Raw genomic sequence first — 8,055 nt, 5'->3', positions numbered from 1 at the left:
TCTTTCCTGCTTTGTTTATTCTAGTCTGTACACAGTACAATGCTGAGAGTGTAAAGTCTTATGTCTGCCCATCTACATGCTACTCTAGCAACTAAAAGTTTGGCTGTAGGGTTGCAAGTCCAAGGATGGCAACTGGCAGGAGACGTAGCAGGTGACATTATGACATGGCTTGCAATGTGGTGGTGTCACTTCTAGTGCAACCTAGAAGCAATGGCATTGTGTTGTGGGTGATGCTGTAGTAGTTTCCTAAACTCTATCAGGTTGATGCTGCTGCTGCTGCTCAATGCCCAGCTCAGTGCTCAAGCCATACCTTCCCCAGTCCAGGCCATACCTTTCTTGTTTCAGTGATAAGCTGATTTTTGAACAATCCTTTACCCATCAATTCCTCAAGGTGCTCACCAAATGTCCTAGCTATACTGTAGTAATGATGCCTTACTCCTGGCAACCCAGGAGAGGGCCTTCATGGTTGTGGCACAAGCTCTGGAATGTTCTCCCCAGAGAGACTCATCTATTCCCTCTGTTGTCATCTTTCACCAGCAGGTGAAGACTTATTCTGTTTGATGCTTCTCAGTGATCCCTCCTTCCTGCTTGGTTTTAATTGTTTTTATGGTTTATGTGCATTTTAGCTTAAGATTTAATTGTTGTAATGATGTGTGTCTTGTTGGCATGAATGATTTTTATGATGTGATATTTTAACTATGTATTTGTTAGCTGTCAGGCAGGGTATAGACCAAACCAAATAAAAAGTAGCCATCAACCCATGAACAATGTGGATCAAGGGAAACAAAGTACCTCCTGCTTGTCAATTTGGAGAAGGCCCACCCCCCAATTCCATCATGAACCCTTAAAAGGTGACCAGCTTACATTATTGTGTTGGAAGGATGAGTAGACCAATATTTGGAAAGAACTTGTAGTACATCCAAACATTTATGATCCATTCAAATACATATTCGAAACCAGATAATTTCTAGTTTCTGGAGCAGCTAGAGAAGTATGTAAAGGTTCCTATGCAAAACTGGTGGGCCTCAGCTCAAAATGACAATCTGAGCCTTTATTCAGACCTCTGACAGACAGGGAAAGGAATTTTGCTCCTCCTTCTCCTTCTCCTCTCTCTTGACTCATCTCTCCTGTGGCATGGTAGCAGAGTCCAGAAGACAAGGAGTCCAGTGCTTCTGTGACTCCCTGACAAGTACCTCGAATAACACATGTTTGCAGAGTGTGAGCACTAACAAATCGACTAGTTTCTGTCTACACTTTCCTTAAATCCTGTGATTCATATGTAGTTGGGCTCTGTGAGATGTGAATGTCAAAATTCATATAGTTATGTTTCTTATGTTTAGTGAAGAATATGAGCAGGACTTAGAGTACGGTGATGTAAGCGGCATGAAAAACTGTTAAAAGTAAGTCAAGTGTTTTCCCTTTATCATTTATTTAACATCTTGTCAGCTATTTGTTCCCACTTCTTCTAACTGTAATTTATGGTGCAAACAGGGCACTCCAGGCCCTTCATTCCAAGCGTCACCAGACTCTCCAACTCAACACCACTAGGATGTATGCTAGATTGGAAGGATTTTCTTGACTCATCTGAAAACACAAACCCATATGTATCCCTCTCCTCCTGCAGTTTCCAACACAGGAATGTCTTGTTATTCATTTTTTTTCCTCAGTGGCAAGTCAGCTGAAATGATAGTGGGATAGCTGCTTAATCTCAAGCATGCCCCCAAATCCTCTTCGCTCTATACTGATTTTGATTTGAAATAATCAAAAACTCATCTCTTAAGCCTTTGTTCTACCTTCAAGAATTTCATCAGAATAGCATGGTCCACTGTATCACTGGCTGCTGATAAGTCTAGTAGGAGTAGCATAGAGGCATCCCCTTTGTCTTCATTTATTTATTTATCGCATTTATACCCCGCCCTCCCTGCATCCACTAGGATCTCCATTCCATAGCCTAGCCTGAAACCACAGGGGTCTAGGGCTGATGACTTATCCAGGAAGACCTGGGATTACTCTGCCATTTTTTTCTTAATTGTTTTGCCCAGGGAGGACAACATAGATACTGGGCAATAAGTGGCCACATTATTCTTTTCTAGTTGAGGGTGTTTCTAGTGCAGAAAGGAAGATGATTTATCATGAGATAGATCTTGAATGGAAATTAGGGACATGGTACTACCTGTGAGCCTAATTGTGTTTCCAGACAGCACACCTCATAATCTACTGGTCCCACCTGTTTTACTATCCCATAGCGTCCCTGCCACTGGGCATGGCACTTGGAGTGGGTGGTTGACCATAACGACACCACCCTGCCTTCAGCTCCCTTGTTTTGACTTCCCAGTCATATGACTTTTTCTAACTCCTATTTGTCAAAGAGGTAGAAAAGACTTTGGGGGATAGAGCACAAACATGGTCCCGGCAGGCTCATTAGGACATGAAGATTAGTTTCTTTCTTAAACAGGTGAGCTATATTATAAAACAGGTGAGCTATATTATGAATGGCAGCTATCAAGTCTAATCAAATCAACATCCTCCATTTTAAAGATGCACCTTCTGAATAAAGAAACAAGCTAGCATTCTTCCACCTTTAATCTGCTCTTATTCCAGCTGAGCATCATTTCCTGTACTATTCTTTATGTCAGAATTTCTCAGTATTTACCATGTCTCTTTTATAAATGGGGTCTTTTTGATGAAAGTCTGAAAAACAATGACTGCAGGTTGGATTCTATTAGATTTTCTGGTGGTGAAAGAGGATAGAGCCCCATTTTTGCCACGAATAATGCTGCACCAGGAATTGTGGGACCCACACAGACAAACGCCACATGGAGTGGGGGCTGCCTTGAGGAGGGGAAGCAAGTGAGACCAAGTGGAAAAGCTGGTAGGATCCAGTTCAATGAGTTGCACAATCTATCTCCAAAACTCTAGTATTTGGATTCAAGACTTCTTCATTACAATGAGTTGCAAATATTGCATTTGCATAACAAGCAGAGCAACAGCTTTATAAACTAGACCATTTGGAGTAGAGGATGGTCCTCGGAATGTAGAGGGAACACATCCTGTCATTGAGGAATCCATTTCACACAGGAATATGTGCTGAATCAGAAATGGTATACACACGCTGCTTCAGGTGCCATATCTGACTGGGCCAGGTCCTAATGAAAAATGAAAGTCTAGACTAGACTAGACGAGATCTGACACATCCTATCACTGCATACAGGTTATCTGTAAGGTTCAGAAGTTGTGCCTCACATACTCCTAAATTCCGCACAGAGTGTTTCTTATTATTCTGCAAGCACATATATGTGAAAGAATGCAAATATTTTCAGTTTACTCCAGAGATCTCAGACCTCTGTGGATGCAGAATGATTAATCATGGAAGGAGAGGGGGCAGTCATTGCAGTGATGAAAATCTTGGAAGAAGTGCTTGGTAATCTTGGTAATCACACTGAGCCATGGGTGACCTGGAGCCCAGTCATTCCGCCAACAGCCTGCTGAATTGATTGCCCTGCCACGGGCTCCTCCACAGTCCCTCAGGCCACTGCGGCATGACTGGCGTGACTCGCGCTGGACCCTCAGTGCACCTCGGAGGGCAAGGCTCTCTGGGAGGGAAGTCTCAACCGATGCCAGCTGAGACGGGGCTCATGCAAACAGTCGGGAGTCCTTGGAGGGTCCTCCCCCCTCCCTTCTCGGGTAAAGATGACGGGGGAAGGGGCCGAGACGGGCTCCTCTCCGCAGCCACCAAGGCCAGGGGGGCGTGCCCAGTCTCGAGTGCGAAGCGCTGGAAGAGGCAGGGCTTACCCAGGGGAGAGTGTTTGAGGGCGTTGCAGATGGCAATGTCAGACTCCTTAAGCGTGCCGGAAGTGGCCAGTCCTCAATGCTCCCTGACTCAGGGCAGACTACAGGGGGAATCACTAGAGGGCCGGACTAGGAAGGGAACCCACAATAGGGACGGTAGAGGAAGTGATGGACAGGTGAAGGACACAATACGGTGGCTGGGAAAGGAAAGGGGAGGGCTTACAAAGTGACGTGAGGAGTATAAAAAGGAGGGAAGCCAGGAGAGCCGGGGAGGATTTCAGAGGCAACTAGCTCGGCCAGTGAGATAGAGAGAGAGAGGCGCGGCTGTTGACCCAAGGAGGGGGGGGGAGTGACTGAACTCCCCTACCCTTCCATATCTGAGGCTCTCGCTTCCCTCCAATACCCTCTGCTACCACGGCGAGTGCCCCTCCAAAGCTAGGGGACACCCCCGAACGCGACACTGATGTCACCAAGTTGCTATGAATATCACATTGTTTTCTACATTGTTGTCATTTGGATGATAGCTTAGCAATGCCAGTAGCATCCTAGTTCAGCTATCACAGAGTAACAAATGGTAAAAAGGGTTGGAACACTTTCCCTATGAAGAAAGGTTAAAGTGCTTGGGGCTCTTTAGCGTGGAGAAACGGTGACTTAAGGGTGACATGATCGAGGTTTCTAAGATTATGCATGGGATACAGCAGGTAGATAAAGAGGTACTTTATTCCCTTTCTCACAATACAAGAACTCATGGGCTCTCAATGAAACTGCTGAGCAGTTGGGTTAAAACAGATTAAATGAAATATTTTTTCACCCAAAGAGTGATTAACACATGGAATTCACTGCCACAGGAGGGGGTGGTGGCTACAAGCACAGACGGCTTCAAGAGGGAATTAGATAAACATATGAAGCAGAGATCTTTCAGTGGCTATTAGCCACAAAGTATAGATAGGGACTCTGGGGCAAGTGATGCTCTGTATTCTTGGTCCATGGCGGGGCAACAGTGGGAGGGCTTCTAGTGTCCTGGCCCCACTGCTGGACCTCATGATGACACCTGGTATTTTTGCCCACTGTGTGACAGAGTGTTGGACTGCATGGGCCATTGACCTGATCCAACATTGGCTTCTCTTATGTTCTTATGTATTTCCTTGAAAGTTATGGTCTGGCTTACTTTGATGTCATCTGGCTCTGCACACTTTATTTACCCTTCCAGTTTTGGGGAGGGAATTATTTTAAATTAAGGTACTACCCTGCTCTGACTTCCATCATACAGACTATGGAGCCAAGTGAAGGCATTTTATATCTTAAACCACAATTGTACTGGGCTGTTCAGAGTGGTGTCGTGTTATGTAATATAAATCAGAAAGCTTAGAACAGATTATTTTATTTATTTATTCAATTTAAGACTTTCAGTGCTCAATTTAAGGTTCTCAGTGCTCCATTATGCAGACATAAAGTCTTCAACCATGTTAACTCCCAGTGCACTCCCAGATGCATGTTGGGTCAACGAAGATACACTACATTGACTGATGTCCTAATTTGGTAATAAGTAGCTTCATTTGATCATGTATCCTTTGTATTGTTCCAAAACACACCTTCTTTGCTTGACTTGTATTGATTTCTAAATTTCTAAACAGTGCATCAAGAATTTCTACTTATATTGTCTTTTGAACTGGATCCTAGCACCTTTTCTGCTGCTGAAAAGGGAGGAGGAGGTCTTCTCTAACCATCAGACAAGGCTATTCTGGGGATTATTGGAACAAAAGTCAAGTGGGATGAGGGCTGAAGTAAGGAGGAGAACTGGGCAAGACTGAGCAGAATAGCTAGATGGATTCAACCCTTTTTTCTGATCTTGGTCCCATTTCAAGTGGTCAATGATTTATTAAAGGTATAGGTGTAATCTTCATGGGGGCGATGGGGCCTCAGCCTTCCCCGAAATTTTCAGGAAGGGGCTCAGCCTCCCCGGGATCAACTGGTTCCAGCCACCCTTGCTCCATTCTGAAACTATGTTCAGAGGCTGGGTTGGGACCGGGAGGGAGGGAGGGAAGTTAGGGTGGGGGCTTGCTTCCTCCTGGAAGTGAAGCCCCACCCTCAGCTCCCAGCAGCCCTTAGTTCTGCTGGGCTGCACGTGGAGTCTGGCTTTCCTGGTTTCCTGTGCACGCGCACAAAGGTAGGAAGCATGCTTGCCCGGGCTCTCCCTTACGGCTGAGTCCTCGAGGCGCATTCATTCAGCCTGCCTCTCTGCCCCCCTCACCCAGCTACCAGTAAAATCAGCACGGACTGGGAGGGGAACTTGACCCGGCGGACTTGCCCTGCTGAAGGGAGCACTGAAGCTCAGGGGCTGCGGTCCCTCCCACATCCCGGATGGCCTCCACGGCACCTCCTCCACTTCTTGCGTCTGGCTGCTGCCTTCCTCTGATTCCCCTTCGCTGCTGCTCTTGCTGCTGCACGCTGGGACCAAGTTGGCCGGCTTTGTAAGGGCATGGGTGGGGTGGGGGCCTGAGAGAGGGCAATGTTCAGTGAGCCTGAGGCTGAGTAGTCCGAAGGAAAACTGTCTTTGCTCTCTTTGGAATACCCTTCCCGTCCTCCCCACCCATCTGTTGTGCTGCTTTTATTCTCTCTCTTGCCCCCTGTTTTTAACCCCCCCTTCAGTTGTACTTCTGTTTCATCTGAGTGTGTGAGTGCCCCCCCCCCCGCCCGGGCTTCTACTCTCTTTTTATTCCCCTTCTCCCCCCTCCCCCCACTTGGGCTGCCTCTTCATATAAATATGTGTGTTTTCTCCCCCTCTTTTGTTTCTTTGTTTTTAAAATCCCCCTTTTCCCAGTGTTTACTTTTGTGGCGTTCTATAGTGTTCTCTGTCAAATTATGCCATGGTGCTGATCTGGTTTGAGTCACTGGTATAGTGCACATAGTGGCTGTATGCAAAGTGCCACTCTGTTCTGTTCCCAGGGGCTGTCATTCCATTCAGGGGCCTGTCATTCCAGTCCCAGAACTCATCTTCACCCCACAGTCCCAAAACACTTCCTCTACTCCCAGGGGTTATCACTGTACTCTGGGGGCTGTCATTTCAGTCTCAGAAAACATTTGCTACCCCCAGGGACTGTCATTCCACTCTGGGGCCTGTGAATCCAGTTCCAGAATGCTTCTGCTACTCCCAGGGGCTGTCATTCCACTTTGGGGGCTGTCATTCCAGAGATCTTAATAGAAAATCCATTCCATATTTTCTTTGCAACTCTTCTTGAGCTGTAAGGTATTTCAATGGAGCCTATGCAAGTCAATTGACATTCCTGGTTCCCATTATTTCCAATGCACCTTCGAGTCTCTCCCATTGTTTCCAATGGGCAATCCTGACTTTCCTTTTAGTACATCTAGTCTGAAGGATGCTGTCAAGCACCCAGTAAGGTGCAGAGGTGCTGCTGCCTTCTTCCCAAGGGGACTTTGAGGCTGGGTTGAGGCTTTGTGCAGGGGGTTGGATTAGATGACCCTGGAGGTCCCTTCCAGCTCTATGATTCTATGACTGTGATTTGTATTAACCCATTATGATGAACTCCTGTATCTCCCTAGCTGTCTAGCAGATTTTCTCTGTCAAATCTTCAGTTCCCCTCAGTGACTGAGTTGCCCTACAGTAGCATGTATAAATTCCTTGTCATAAAAGACTTGACTTCAGGTGCAGAGATGGGGGGGGGGAGTCTATGATGAACTCCTGTATCTCCCGAGCTGTCTAGCAGATTTTCTCTGTAAAATCTTCAGTTCCCCTCAGTGACTGAGTTGCCCTACAGTAGCATGTATAAATTCCATGTCATAAAAGACTTGACTGTCCCCACCCTATGTTTGAGATGCATAATTTAGGCTTTTTCTCAGCTCAGGAACTCTACTCAAAATGCAGGAGCTGTCTAGTTTTCTTTAAACCCTTGTGAAATGGCACTCCCCTCCCTCCCTCCCTCCCTTGCTAAAAAACCCTAGTTAGGGTTGCCAGGTTCCTCCTGGCCCCCTCTGGGGGATGAGGGGAGGGGTGGCCCAGTCCAGGTTAGGAAACTCATGGAGATTTGGGAATGGAGTCTGGGGAGGACAGGGATCTCAGTGGGGCACAATGCCATAGAGTCCACCCTCCAGAACATCATTTTGCCCCCCAGGGAAACTGATTTCTTTAGACTGGAAATGAGCTGTAATTCAGGGGATCCCCACCTGGAGGCTGGCATCCCTAGCTCCAGTGCTTGAATTAAAAGCTCTGGTTCTGCTGTGTGACTTGGTGCATGCAAACCACTGGCA

This window comes from Gekko japonicus, unplaced genomic scaffold (assembly GCF_001447785.1).
Source record: "Gekko japonicus isolate JY-2015 unplaced genomic scaffold, Gekko_japonicus_V1.1 scaffold2688, whole genome shotgun sequence".
NCBI classification, from domain to species: Eukaryota; Metazoa; Chordata; class Lepidosauria; order Squamata; family Gekkonidae; genus Gekko; species Gekko japonicus.
Note: the sequence above shows the minus strand (reverse complement) of the source record.